At 38.8% G+C, this 16,118-nt stretch overlaps 1 protein-coding gene across 5 annotated transcripts in view; it reads right to left on the reverse strand.

Moving 5' to 3' along the window:
* The window catches only part of b3galt1 (beta-1,3-galactosyltransferase 1), a 538,987-nt gene that overhangs the window by 362,379 nt on the left and 160,490 nt on the right, over positions 1-16,118 (reverse strand). The window lies entirely within an intron of this gene.

Genomic DNA, 16,118 nt, shown 5'->3' on the forward strand with positions numbered 1-16,118 from the left:
AGAAATGGGTAGTTGGGGAGCTCCCTCGTTGGGAATATACTACGAGGCAAGCCAGTTAGCGAGGCTATTAGAATTCGAATTGGAAGGGTCAAAAAAATGGGTGCAAACAGAAAAGGAAGCAAATAATTGGCAAAGGGGAACATTATTGGGAGAGAGAATTGATAGAAAAGACTTAAAGAATTTAAAAGCGGGCCCTTGTTTTTCAATGTTGTTAATCTGGAAAAAATGGCAAAATAAATTACAAATAAATAAAATTGACCCTTTCCCACTAGAAACATTGGAAAATAAGGACAAGACATTCACAAATCTAATTAGGGCACTGAAGGAAAACGGTTTCAAAAGGATTGGGGACATCATGAATCCCAAAGGAGAAATACTAAAGTGGGATAAAATAAAAGATAAATGTGGTCAAGGGAACTGGATAGCATGGTTAGGTCTGTCCAGTAAAGCCCAGGCCATGAAAAGAAGAGAAGTTGTCGAAACCCCACTGGATAGAATAATTAAAAGGAAAATAGAAATAGATAAAGGAATAACTGGGCTATTGTATGATGTACTAATCACATTAACTTACAATACAAAAATAACCATTATAGATAATTGGAAACAGGAAAAAAACTTCACTGAGAAATTAATTGGGACTTGGATTGACAATATTCCTAAAATTAAGCATATAAGGATTAAAGAAACACAAAGGAAAATAATATCTAAATGGTATAGAACCCCACTCCAAGTAGCACATATAACGGGAAATACTTCAAATAAGTGTTGGCATAACTGTGGGGAAATAGGTACATTTTCCCACATGTGGTGGGACTGTAGAAAAATTCAGAACTTCTATAGAAAAATAAGAAAAATAATGGAAGAAATAATAGGGAAAGAATTAATATGGGACAAAGCTAGATACATGTCTCTTACAGTAAAGGTAAGGGAAGATTATAATAATTGGACAGAGATTCTAAAATATATGACAGCCGCAATACAAGCCACGATAGCCCGAGGATGGAGGGATGATACAAAATGGGATGTAGAAACCTGGTGAACTTATATATCAGAATATATAATTAACGATTTCATCATTCAAAAGAAAAAAATTTATACAAATAGCCTAAAAGATCAAGACTGGTTAAGGAAATGGACTGTTCTAATCGACAAAATAGACGGAGACGAAAGATACCGTACCTTGAACCAGGCGTTCCACACGATTAAACTGATGTATTGACAATTTGAATGGCTGTTCCAGGGGGGTGGGGGGTATGGGGGGAGGGTGGGGGTGGAGGGTGATACATTTCTAAGAACTGTTTAAAATGTCATTTAAGAAATAGTTACCTTTGGAACAATGTATACTGAAATAAGTTATGTATGGCAAAAATAGTTAATTGTTATGATGTATCAAAAAGCAATAAAATAATTTTAAAAAAAACATGTCATCACTGCGAGCGATTGCGTCTTGACATCCGCGTCAGCTGACTCGAAATAAAGACAACTCGGTTCTCTCTCTTCAAGATTTGGGTGAGATTATTGTGGGAAATAGGGTTTTTAATTCGCAGTGCCCCCGCTGGCCAGGATCAAATCCTGCGGTCAGAGGGCATCGGTTAGTCCCTGCTCCAGGGACGAACCCTAAATTTGCTTGACAACAAGACCTAGCAACCCGAAAGATATTTGCATCTATCAAGTAGGAAATAAGGTACCACTTATAAAAGTGGGGAGGCAAGTTTAACTAATTTATGACATTGGAATGAGGAAGGGCCATCAGAGTGGATGATGAAGCAGCTGCTCCCCCCTGTGGCCAGAATCGAACATCCCCTCAGGAGAAGGTTAAATTGCCTCTGCGTCTGTCTGTCTCTGTCTCGGTTCTATGTGTTTATGGGCAATGAATGTTTGCCCTATATGTATATAATGTGATCCGCCCTGAGTCCCCTTCGAGGTGAGAAGGGCGGAATATAAATACTGTAAATAAATAAATAAATAAATTTAGGTCAGCCAATCCATGTAATGTGATAAGACACTGTTAACTTGGTGTAAGGGTCTACATCATTGCCATAGGAGTTCCCCATACGTAACACACTGCAATAAACCTGTTAACACGTTATGGATTCACCAGGGGAGAATAGGCTTAATTCATATTAATTATCTGCACCAGTCCTCTCCAGCAATGGCTGCACCTGCACAGTTGATAAAAAGTATGCCAAGCGATTGAGGCTGCCTCATGCCCTACTGACAAAGGCAGATCTAGGAATATCACCAAGCTGTGAACTTGTTCTTTCAGCGGAATGAAATACCATTCACAATTAAAGTAAGCACAATTTCCCTAAACCCAAGAACTCACAGTGCCCGAGTTCTTTCAGAGTTCATCTTCAGTATTTGGATTCTCATCAAATGCATTACTGAATGCCAGGCACTAGTTCGGCACAACAGTTCCTGACTCTAATGGGGAGGGAGGTGGGATAATAAAATAAATTAAACTGAGGGTTGAAACCATTATATCATTGTCACTTAGACTGGATCTACACTGCCATACAATCCAGATTATCAAAGCAGATAATCCACATTGTCTTCTTTGAACTGGATTATACGAGTCCATCTACATTTGCCATCTAATCTAGTTCAAATCAGATAATCTGGATTTTATATGGCAGTGCAGAAGGGGCCATAGACATCTGTATCCAAGGATTCAACCACCCATGGCTTAAAAATATCAACTCCCCCCCCCAAAAAAATATTACAACAATAATTTATTGATTAGCCAGTTAGCCTTATCAAGCACAGACAATACAAACACAAAATACATCATACATCTGGTTCACTTAAAATAAAATACAAATATACAGGTATTTGCCAGCTTGGTGACAGTGTAGCTTAGCCAGCCCCAAATATTACAAGAAGCAGACCTTGCTTTTATAGGAGACATGGTTTTACTATGCAATCATAGGAGTATATAATGGAACTTGAGCATCCATGGATTTTTTTTAATTACTCTTTATTAAGATTTATTTTATAATACAATACTAATATAGAAAGAAAAAAAGATTAATGTATAGATATAGGTATAAAGAAAAAGACAGAAATAGAACAGATTTAATACTGCAAGCTAGCGTATCTATTTTACTATATCCATGGATTTTGGCATCCACAAGGTGGTCCTGGATACCAAGGGATACCTGTATACTTATATGAATCTACAGAACTTTCATAATTGTTGACTTACCATGTTCTCATGGAATTCATGGGTATACAGGAGTTTGGACTAACAATTGGGTTTATATGTTTAGATTCAGTTTGTTATTAATTGAAAAGTGTGCTTATTTGTTTAAGTTATAGATAACAGACATTGTGCTCCTAAACTATCAAAACAAATTTCAACTTGTAAGGAGTGCTAATTTATTTTTTAGAATTTTTCTAAAGATTTCAATTTGTTCTAAACCAGTGGTTCTCAACCTGGGGTTCCCATATGTTTTTGGTTTCAACTTCCAGAAATCCTAACAGCTGGTAAACTGGGTGGGATTTCTGGGTTGTGAACCACTGATCTAAAGAAACCATGGATAAAAATAGGTGGTTTCTTCCCTACATTTTTCAATGTTTCTGGAAAATTTACATCTCTTGTGGTTTTAAGAGAAAAGGGGGAGATTGCACTTTAGGGAATTGATTCAATCAAGGAAGCTAAAGTCCTGAATCTGCAAGTCTGAAGAAAGGCAGCTGATGAATGGAACTCTTGGATATATCTCATTCATATGGTCGCCACAAATCGAAGTTGACTTAATAGCAAATAACAAGAAAAAGTGGCGTGGAGAGTGATGGCAATAGGTGAAAGGGATGTGCTTGATCTCTTGTTCCACTTGTATAAGTGGACATGGTATGGGAACAGTTCAATCTCTTTATATATGCCTGCATTGCTATGGCATATTGTTATGCCAAAGGAAATACTTTTTGGGGTATGAGAACATGCACCACACTGAACTGGTCACAATATCTTAATTGGCTTGAGACTGTCATTGACGACAATGGGAATAATTGAACTCATAAGCAATTTTGCTGAAAGCACAAGGTGGCCTTTCAGTTTCATGTCAAAGAGCTTTCTCTGTTTCTATAGCTTTTTAAACAAAGACTACAGAGTCATTGGAATGGTTTCCCTCATTCTCTAATGCAGTTGTTCTCAATTTTCCTAATGCTGCGACCCCTTGAAACAGTTCCTCATGTTGTGGTGACTCCAAACCATAAAATTATTTTCGTTGCTACTTCATAACTGTCATTTTGCTACAGTTGTGAATCGTAATGTAAATATGTGATATGCAGAATGTATTTTCATTCACAGGACCACATTTTGGCACGAATTCCCAATACGCCCAAATTTGAATTCTGGTGGGGTTGGGGTGGGGGATGATTTTGTCATTTGGGAGTTGTAGTTGCTGGGATTTATAGTTCACCTACAATCAAAGACTGTTCGAAACTCCACCAATGATGGAATTGAACCAAAGTTGGCACACAGAATTCCTATGACCAGAGGTCTCCAAACTAAGGCTCGTGGGCCAGAAGCGGTTTTTCAAGGTAATTTACTTGACCCCTGCCCTCAGTTTTAGACTTAGACTTGCCCAAAGTCTGAAATGACTTGAAGGTACACAACAACAACAAGCCTTGACTATCTAATTGGCCAGAAGCAGGCCCACACTTCCCATTGAAATCCTGATAGATTTAGGTTGGCTAAAATTGTTTTTATTTTTAAATATTGTATTGATATTTCATTGTTGTTGTTTTTTACATTACAGATAAGACATATGCAGTGTGCATAGGAATTTGTTCATATTTTTTTCAAATGATAATTCGGCCCCTCAACAGTTAGAAGGATTGTGGACCAGCCACCTGCTTAAAAAGTTTGAGGAACCCTGCCCACGACCAATAGGAAATACTGGAAGGGTTTGGTGGGAATATGGGAGTTGTAGTTCACCTACATTCTGAGAGCACTGTGGACTCAAACAATGATGGATCTGGACCAAACTTGGCACAAATTATCAAAGTGCCCAAATTTGAACACTGGTGGAGTTTGGGGAAAATAGACCTTGACATTTGGGAATTGTAGTTGCTGGGATTTATAGTTCACCTACAATAAAATAGCCCCTTGAACCCCACCTACAATTGAATTGGGCCAAACTTCCCACACATAATCCCCATGACCAATAGAAAATAGTGGTCTTTGGCGACCCCTTTGAACCCCCTTCACAACCCCCCTGTTACGGGTTTGTGGAAAAACAAACTGCGTGCAGTCCTGTCCAGCCTTATCCAGCCCTTTTGTGCATCTACAATGAGCAAAAGAAACAAGCCAGGAAAATGGAAAAATCAAAATTTACTCTTAAGTAGCAGAGTCAAGGAGAAAATTAAACAAGCAGCTTCAAAACCTCAAGCTTCAAATAATTCAGTCCATCTGAAGCAACAAAACTCACATAAAGTTCTTCGCATTAAATTCATGCATCTTATTTGGAGATTTCTTCAATGGTGCAAGGAGACAAGCATAGTAGGCTCTCAGCCAGGAAACTTACTCCGAGTAAGTTCTGAAGCAAGTGATTCAGTAAGTCCCAAAAAACATTACAAACATTCCCCAAGTTATACCCTATTCAGGGAGTGGTTCAAGCTTGCTATCCTTGATTGTTCTAATTACTCAACTATGAGTTGTAATTGACCAGGTGTTTTTCTCTGAACACACACATACACAAGTAGTGATCCCACAGAAACTTAGTCAAATACATGCATATACAGCAATACCCCCCAGGGTCCTGACTCCCAGGATGAGAAACGCTGCTCTAATGCATTTAAGAAGAATCACAAAAAAATAAGTCTACTTCCTTGACACAGATCATTTAAAGTGCAAATCCACAATCAGCATGTATTTAATCTGCATCCTAAAATCCAATTTTATACTTCAATATATCTGTCCTTAAAAGCATGTGAATCCTTCCAGTCTTAACTGCAGCATATTACTTGTTTTTACTTCCCTGCTTTTAATCTTCCCTTCTGTTATTGCCACTAGTTTTCTTTGTAAAAAACCCCTCTTCTTTGAAACATTTCTCTCTTTTCTCCCCAGATTTCTCCCTTCACAAGATCATAGTCATTCCATTTCATGGCAGCCTCAACTCCCTGCTGTTTGCTTCTCCTCCTTGGGGAGGATGAAAGCAAAGTGCTTGGGTCAGGTTCAAAGTAATATCTTGTCATATCGCACTATAGTGCTACAAATGTACTGCTTTGTGGAAGTCATTCCCCCCTTACCACACTACCCTCTGCTTTTAAAAGAGTGGCCATGTATTTAAAAAGTAAACATAAGTTCAATGGCAATACAAAGGCTTGTCTATCTGACTGTAGATGTCTCCCTGGACAATGTTAGATATGCTTTCCTTTACTCCCCCCAAACAACTGCCTTTTTCTTTTTCTTGTCAGAGAAATGGCTTTTTATTCCCATAGATCTGCACAGCAGTTAATCTGTTTCTTTTAGAGTTAACCAGTTAAGATTGTTCAAAAATAATTTGTACATGATGTCCAGGGGTACTTTGAAGTGCTTCCAAAATAGAAAGTTGAAGCTGTGCTCGCGGATGGTTACAATAAACAAATTGTCCCCTAATTCATTTAAAATTTAGATGGTTTGCTACTTTAATTGTTGATACTCACAATATTATTATCGGAGGAATAAAGTACTCATTAATTTAATTTATGAAAAATACTTTTAGTACAGTAGAGTCTCACTTAACCAAGCTAAACGGGCCGGCAGAAGCTTGGATAAGCAAATATCTTGGATAATATCTGGGGCCGGGCTGTGGCGCAGCTGGCTAGTAACCAGCTGCTATCAATCACTACTGACCGAGAGGTCATGAGTTCAAAGCCCGGGTCGGGTTAAGCCTCTGACCATTAATAGCCCCGGCTTGCTGTTGACCTATGCAGCCCTGAAAGACAGTTGCACCTGTCAATTAGGGAAATTTAGGGACGCTTTATGCGGGAGGCTAATTTACAACACCATAAAACTGCCAGCAAAACATGAGGAAAGGAATGCAGAAGTACAGCCACTACTGGATGGTGAAGCAACAGCTCCCCCTGTGGCCGGAATTGTGAAGCTGGAAAAATGTTAAAAATGCCTCTGAGTTTGTCTAATGTATGTTGTTTGTCTGTTGGCATTGAATGTTTGCCATATATGTGTTCATTGTAATTCGCCCTGAGTCCCCTTCGGGGTGAGAAGGGCGGAATATAAATACTGTAAATAAATAAATAAATAAATAATAAGAAGGGATTAAGGAAAAGCCTATTAAACATCAAATTAGGTTATGATTTTACAAATTAAGCACCAAAACATCATGTTATACAACAAATTTGACAGAAAAAGGAGTTCAATACGCAGTAATGATATGTTGTAGTTACGAATTTAGCACCAAAATATCACAATATATTGAAAACATTGACTACAAAAATGGCTTGGATAATCCAGAAGCTTGGATAAGCGAGGCTTGGATAAGTGAGACTCTACTGTAATTGGAAGTGATTCTTGTGTAATTTAAAGCACATTTCCATCTTCTATCAATGTTTAAATATTATCAGATTAAAAAAAATTAGTAATGACAGCTAATACCAGGTTTCCAGGTTCTAATAACAAGGTTGTATCTCATTTGCAGAACCCATGTTTCACCTGAAGACAATATGAGATCAGCAATGAGATCAGATCTCAGGGCATCACGAGTGGGTTATGATGAGATGTTTAGACCTTAGAATGTGTTTAATTTATTGCTAAAGATAGTGCAGCCAGGCACAGTTCTTCTAGCTGGCCTCATATCTAGTATTTAGTGCATTCTCAAGAATTCCACTCTCAATATCTGCATGTTATACAAAGTAATTGAAATGAAAAGCCAAAGATTTCCAAGTCGCTCCTGACATGAAAAAAAAATCCATTACAGTTAAAGTGGCATCAAACTGAATTGATTCTACAGTGTAGATGTACCCTGCCTTTGAGAACAGGTCTGCCTCCACCCTAAAGCTATTTCACTTCATTCCTACAAAATTAATTCAGTTTTTAGGGACTTTCTCCGCTTTGCCCTGAAAATCATTGGACCAGCAGCTGCTTGAGTACAAATAGTATGTTGGAGCCAGAAGATCTGGTACTTTTATTAGTATTTCTGTATTTTGAAATGACTTAATGCACTGTGTATGTGTGGTTTTATTTTCTCTAAATGATACTGAGGAATGTTTTAATATAGCTGATTCATACTGGTGATTCAAAGTCATTCTGTGCTTGATATTTTCTTATCTGAAAAAGCTTCAGGAGGCTCGGGGGCCACATTGTCAATATCACATTTTGAATGTTGATTCCTAAATGTATGATCTGCCATTTTGTACTACTACATTTCCTCTGTTTTTCTAGAATAATCCACCCTTATATTGACAATGACCGTATATACTCGAGTATAAGCCAACCTGAATATAAGCCGAGGCACCTAATTTTACCACACAAAAACTGGGAAGACATTGACTCCAGTATAAGCTGAGATACCAATAAAATTACATTAATTGAGGCATGTTTTTGAATCTTTACATCAAACTGTAATTTACGATATGACTGTTCAACTCTGATTAAATCATTATTTTCATCTTCTTCAATGTAAATGTGCTTATGCATCCTTTTAATAATAACTAGCTGTGCCCGGCCACGCGTTGCTGTGGCGAAGCATGGTGTTATGGGAAATAAAGTATTGAGGAATTGGTGGTAGTTAAGGTAAAGGGTAAAGGTGTGGAGTCCAGATAATCCAGTTAAAGCAGATAATATAAGATTATAAATGGGTTATATAGCTGTGTGGAAGGGCCTTGAGTCTACACTGCCATCTAATCCAGTTAAAATCTGATAATTTGTATTTTATAGGCAGTGTGGAAGAGGCCTAAATGAGGCCTAACTCTGCCTGTCCCCTGGGTGAGTGGGTGCTAGGAGACCAAGTGGGCGGAGCTTAGCCTTCTAACTGGCAGCAATTGGATAAAAACAATTATTCCTCTCCCTCTAATAAGGACTTTATTTTTCTTTTCTTTTTGTTGTATCAACCTAGAGGCGTGGATGATGGGTTGTGTTGTCAATTTTTGAGGTTGTGGGGTGTTTAGTTTTGTTGTTTTGGCAGTCGCCAGGATTCCATCACTCTTTTATATATATATATAAAAAGAGTGAAATAATAAATGTAATAATAAATCAAGTAAAATAATTAATGTATTAATAATAATAAAAATAGTGTAAAATAAATGTAAAAGTAACAACAATAATAGAGTAAAATAATAAATGTAATAATAATAATTAATAGAGTAAAATAATAAATATAACAATACCAATAATAATAGAGAAAAATAATAAACATACCATATATACTTGAGTATAAGCCAACCTGAATATAAGCCCACCAGGACCCTCACCCGAGTATAAGCCAAGGAGGTTTTTTTTTCAGTCCTAAAAAGGGCTGAAAAACTAGGCTTATACTCGAGTATATACAGTAATTTCTGATAAGGAACAAAAAGGTAGCACATGGGAGATGAATGAGTTCCATCATTAAATGTGACCCACACAGTGCAACCACCAGCAATCCTTACTTTATGAATAAAAATGACAAACACGGTGGATGAGTCCAAATGGGGTACATCCTACTCCTATTATGCAATAGTCCAAATTGCTCTGCATGGCTCTTTTTAATGCAGAATGCAAAGGGGAGTGTAAGTCATCTAAACAGAGTTGATATGTTAAATCATTGGCACTGGCAGTAATATCAGTCCACTGCCAGCCTGATATAAAGTTGCATCGAAGGCTGAATGCTGACTATTCAGTCTGGGGAGAAATTTTGTGTTCACTCTAATTAAACTGGCTAATGCAATTCATGAGCTGTTTCTGGATCATTGCTTTCCTTACTTTAATGGAAATCAATGAAAAAAAGAAGCAGGCCCTTGAAGAGGAAGCGAAAGTGAATCTCAGCCACAGAAAAACAAAGTATGAACATTGTTCAGCAGGACTGGAATGTCTTGCTAAACCATTGTGACAGAAGGAGCCATTAATACAACTAAATACTATGCAGTGGCATCTAAGTGGCAGCTCTGTTGGGGAATGGCAGGCCTTATCTCAGCAGTACATCGCTAGAATTTGTTACATATCTCCAGCAGAGTAGCATGGCATTGGGAACACACTGTGCTTGCCTTCCTGTTTACTGAGTACTCTCAAGGAGCGTATTTCCATGAAATATTCTTGACGCAGTTAAACGAATCAAAAATGTGCTACGGTGTCCTAATACATCTGACAAGCAGTACATGCTGTTATTACTAAGTTTATCATCTAGCAACACTTCAAAATGACTGGAACCTTATGTTCAGCACTTGGAAGTAAGACCCATTGAGGACAATAGTATTTATTTCCAAACAAACAAACATCAGACTGCACTGTAAAGCCAAGCCACTTCCTTTTTTACAAAGGCGATAACTTTGTATGGGAAGGTTTTGTTGCTGTTGTTGTTATATTTATTTATATACCACATTTTCCATCTTAAAAGATATACAAAGCAGCTAAAAATGCTAAAAACAATGAAATCTACCATTTAAAACCTAAGCCAAAGAAACACTGAAATAGAATTAGCCATGGGACTATAAAAATAAAGAACAAAAACCATTAAAACCTTATTAAAATACATAAAACACAACACAGCACCTCCTAACTCAGTCTTAAAAACGTTCTTCTTTCAAAGCCTACCTGAATAGAAAGGTCTTTGACTATTGCTGCAAGGATAGTAGGGAGTGGGCCAACTACCAACCAAGCTTGCGAGGTGGTGGGACCAAGAGAAGGGCCTCTCCTGAAAATCTCAGGACCAGGGCAGATTTGTATCAGGAGGACCTAAGCCATATAGGGTCATAACCCTATCATGACCGTAAACACACTTGCAGCTAATGGAGTTGCTGCAATTTTGGGGGGGGGGGGGTGGAGGTTGTCTGCTTCTGTAGTCACTAGCCAGCCCTGGTTAACCATTGTACCACATCTCTTTGATGTACCATCGCATCTCACTCTCAGGAGTGGCCACAGGGGAGGATCCAGACCAAGAACAATCCAAAGACCCAAAGACCTCAATGGCGGAGCAGGTGGAGGATAACATGGTACATGTTACAATGGCTGTGAAGGCAGAAGAAGGCTGCAACAGAGTGAGAAGCCACTCTCGTTGTGTTAATCACACCACTGCTGGGACCTCAATCTGTGAAGACTGTGTGTTGACCGGCCGTGCACCGACCTCCACACATTAAAAAAAATCACGCACAGTCGTCTTCCAAGAAATGGAGGACCATCATCCTCGAACTACGAGGGAACGCCTAAGAAGAAGACATCTCTTTGAACCAGCCAAAGTTTCTAAATACTCTTCAGAAGCAGTCCCACATAGAGTGCATTAAAGTAATCTAAATGGGAAGTAACTAAAGATCTCATCCCATTGATGAGGTCCCACAGGGTGATTCATCAGCATCCGTAGTGAATCGGCAGGGCAGCGGGGCAATCCCAACACCTCATGCCCTGCCTCATCAACAGTGATGCTTCATCACATGAAGCGAAGCATCTTCGTGCTGGTCCAAAGGAACAGAGGAAGCTTTCCATGTTCTGGGCACAGCATCATAGGATGCTTGTGCCACAGTTCATCAACAGAACCCCACCAGAAGTTAGCCTATATCATGTGATGGGCAGTGTAGTGCTCCGTTAATCAGCTGTGCTGCAATTGTCTTAAGATGTTTGCAGCCCATTGTGTGATGAAGTCCCATGACATGTACACTACCATGGCCAGACCCACCATCTCAAGGAATGGCTGCAATTGTTGTACAAGTTTTAAGTGTGTAAAGGCACTCCTGGCCATTGCAGGAATCCAGATTCCTTTAGCTTTAACACTGAGTTCAGGAGTAACCCCAAACTGCAGACCTGTATCTTCAGGGAAAGTGTAGCCCCATCCAGCCTTCCAACTGACCAAAAACACCTCTGTCTTTTATGGATTAAATTTCAATTTGTGTGCCCTCATCCATTCCATTACTGATGACCAACAGTGGTTTGGAAGTTGGAGATCAAGGTATGATTTTTTTTTGTGCTACACTGTCATTCTCTTCAGTGACTATAAGCCCATATGAAAGAGGACACTTTTCCATGTCATTCCTGTTCCTTTTTTTGCTTAAACATTTCAAGTAAGTGGAATGTAATGGAATCATATAAGGGAAACAAGTATTTTCAGATATACATCTGTATTTTAAGAACATCCCCAAGTTTCATCTATGACAGTAGTAAAGTGATTTCCATCCCTTAAAGATATATTGAACCTTCCTGTCTTGCCAAGTTTGAGTCTAAGCTTAATTACTTTCATCTCCATAACACCTTCAAGCATTTCATTTTGGAATGCCCATCAATCCTGGATCAGATGTAAACATAGGTACAGCCTGGTATCTCAGAAATGTTAGGGACTTGAAAAAACCAAAACAAATCTATAACTCCAAGAATGGCCAGTCATGACTGTGATAGGTGGGGTATTCTGGAAGTAGTATTTTAAAACCTTGACTTTTTCAATGAAGACATTATACTTTGGACTTCATACCACATAGTCAACTCTCTGGGTTCTCTCAATTTTAACACTCTGGCAAAACAGAGCCACTACTTCCAGTGGCTGCCAGTGAGGATCCATGTTGCCAGCGTGTTAAAATGGAGAGAAGACGGACTCAAAAAATGAGCAGGAAGCAGGGAAAGCATGGGAAAAGGAAGGAAAAGGATGTGGGTTGGTGTCTCACCTCAGGATAGCTTCACCTTGCTGAACACACCAGGCTGTACACAGGTTGAAGTCTTTTGTAGTTTATTAGGAAATAGGAAATAAATAGTTCTTAAAAAGCAAAAGTAAAGATCCAAAAGATTGTTGCAAAACCAAGGCTATACAGAATAATCCAAGAAAGTCTTAGGCATAAAACAAGGTTCCATTAATACATGACATAGTCCCATGAACTTGATTACAGGATAATCCAGGAAAGCAAGAGCTGCTTCTAACTCAAATGAGACGTTGCTTTTGACAAAGGTTTCTCTCTCAGCACACTCTTTAATATTCTCTGTACAGCATGAATGCATTTCTTTGCCCTCTGACCTCTTTCTCTTTTTTGTTTGCTAATCTGACACTCCTGCGAACCCGAAATTCCAAACAGCCAGCTCGATCTAGAGATGCTGTTTGGTCAAGGCCAGACAGCCCATTAACAGCAGCCTCTGTCTGCATGCTATCTAGCTGGGAGCTATCCTCCCTTTGCACCTGGCTAGCTTCAGTATCATCTCCACCATTCCCTGCCATGGGAATGCCTCCCTGCTCCTCATCTCTCACAACAGGGACACTCTGAACCTGAATCCCATAATTCCCATCCGAGTCATCTTAAACCTGAATCCCACAATCCCCATCAGAGTCACTCTGACACTCCAGCTGAGTCACAACTGGTCATCCCACAAGATGGGGAAAATAGTAGGGAATGAATTAAGATGGTTCCCTCCACTTTCCCACACTTTCCAATTGTCAGTTTGACAAAGTCCTTGGAGAAAACTGTAATCTCTGGTAACATTCCTGGAGACGGAGACAAGATAGAAACATACGGACAATGCCCTTGGAATAATGGAGCAGCAGCCTGCTGGCACCAGAACCAGTCACATGCCTTCAAGGGCTGAAAGTACTTCAAAATAGTGATTCAGAAGAAAGCCACATGTTCAGTAGTCTCAATGGCTTTCAAAAGGAGTCCTGTAGAAGCATCAGGGCCAGACTCTCCTTTGTTGGCTATGTTCCAGCTAATAAAATGTTATATAAATTGAATTTAAGTTGTATCCCCCACCTTTTCCGACCAAGCTAGTGTAATTTACATAATATGCAAATTTAAAGAGCTAATTACACAATTTGGGTGTGCTAAATTAGCTTGCCTGATCTGCATAATTCCCAGCCAGCTTTATCCCTGTTCTTACCACATGCCGAACACAGTGGGGAAGGGAGCAATAGGAGGCCTTAACTATTTCTTAGATATTCTAGGAGAATGAGGGCTATTACACCAGGTTCTCTCTAAGGATATCAAACATTTTTTTTTTCCTGAAGGAGAGCAGAAGTCTGAATTCTTGCCTTTCTGGATATTTCGATCATCCTCCCCATCTTGGCCTCAAGATAGCATGGACGATGATCCAGAATTATCACCTGTGTGGACCATGATTGGTATCTCAACTTGTTCAAAGAGATTTTTTCCCCCTTTCAGTTTCCACTTTAAACTTCTTCATCTTACAGCTAATGTTTGATGAGGACCCTTAGATTCTAAAATAAGGTGTCATGTAGGTATGCGTAATCTGATCAGATAAATATGGAGATAACGAAGATTCTGCAAAAACACAGGAGGGAAAATTATTGTTATTCTCCTCCTAATTCCCTTACAAGCAGCAAATGTGGAAGTAAATCTATGCCTTAAGGGTAAAAATTAAAATAAGTCAGGTGTTAGTCCCCTGATCCACTGCATTTCTGCAACAATGATTACCTACATATAAAACAAGAACATTTACAGCAGGAGGTAAAGAAAAAGGCTCTAGTTTCACTTTCTGCCTGACTAGACATTGGATTTTCCGCCCTTTGTGATTACTATCTCCAGGAATTTTCCCTTCAAAGACATAACCGTCTTAGTCTGGAATATCAATATACAAAGCACCTCAGAGACTAACTGAAAAAAATCATGTCGATAGTATATAATTCTGTAAAATAAGTCTACTTCCTCAGATGCAAGTTGTGTCTCGGATGGGGGATTTTGCATTTTTACATATGAAGAAGCAGAGGATAGCAGTCTGTAGTAGTTCAGTCAAAACACCTACAAGGAGATCACCATTCTTTGACTCTAACCAGGCACTTCTGCAACTGTCATCATTATAATCTTGTCACAAAAAAGTACAAGATAGACTTGAAAATGGTGCACACCTCCAAATGTTAATCCAGGATCCGATAGGCAGACCCTTGTTGTTTTTATGCTATTATGGGCAACAGCCATTGATACTTGCCATCCATTATGGATTTGATTGATACACATGTCTTCCATATTCTCTTGGCCTGAAATGATTTCCCATGACCAGTCACAGAAAGTATCCTAGAAAAGTTCATGTATTCATAAGAAATGTTGCTACCCTGTTTCCCTGAAAATAAGACATCCCCAGAAAATAAGACCTAGTTGTGATTTTGCTGAATTGCTAAATATAAGGCCTCCCCCGAAAGTAAGACCTAGCAAAGTTTTTGTTTGGAATTATGCCCGCCAAACAGAACAGCATAGCATGCAGGATTGGTAAATGTACATACCATAGATTGCTGTACATGAAAATAATGGTAGTAACAAGAAATTCTTGATAGGATTCACAGTTTGTCTGGTTATGCTGGTTTGTGATGATATCTACTGTACAATATATAATAAATGTTCATTTCTTTTGTTCAACAATAAAAGTGAATTCTTCTTCATGGAAAATTAAGACATCCCCTGAAAATATAAGACCTAGCACATCTTTGGGAGCAAAAATTAATATAAGACACTGTCTTATTTTTGGGGAAACACGGTAGTTTAGGAGATCCCTACTTTGCTTTAGCATGATTCTGATCTTTCAAACTGCACTTTTCCTGCCCTTTCTTTCACAATTTCTAAATTCACAATTTTTTAAATTAAAAAGGGGAGTGGGTGGAAACTACACTCACTCATGTGATAAATCTGAAAATGGATAATTTTAGGACACTGGACCAGAAACAACAATGTGCGATGATAAATGAGAAACAATACGATTTGCTGTCTAATGCAATGGGACATTGCATTAGTAGTATGCACATTAGATAGTAATGTGATGCTTCCCTCCCTCTCTCCCCCCTTCCCCACAAATGGGATGCTGTCTTTGGAGGCTATTTGTTGCACTAAGTTACTCTTTCACAGCAAGACATATTCAGTGGTGTGCTGAAAAGTATTCGCAAAGTTCCAATGAATTCACTTACTATGGTGTTAGTGAATCCATGAGGATATAAAGGGCTCAGTTCATTTGCTAATCCCACCTACTTTACACCCATTGAATCAAATGCTAAAAATTAAGCCAACAATTATGTAACTCA

Source organism: Anolis carolinensis, chromosome 1 (genome assembly GCF_035594765.1).
Source record: "Anolis carolinensis isolate JA03-04 chromosome 1, rAnoCar3.1.pri, whole genome shotgun sequence".
Classification (NCBI taxonomy): domain Eukaryota; kingdom Metazoa; phylum Chordata; class Lepidosauria; order Squamata; family Dactyloidae; genus Anolis; species Anolis carolinensis.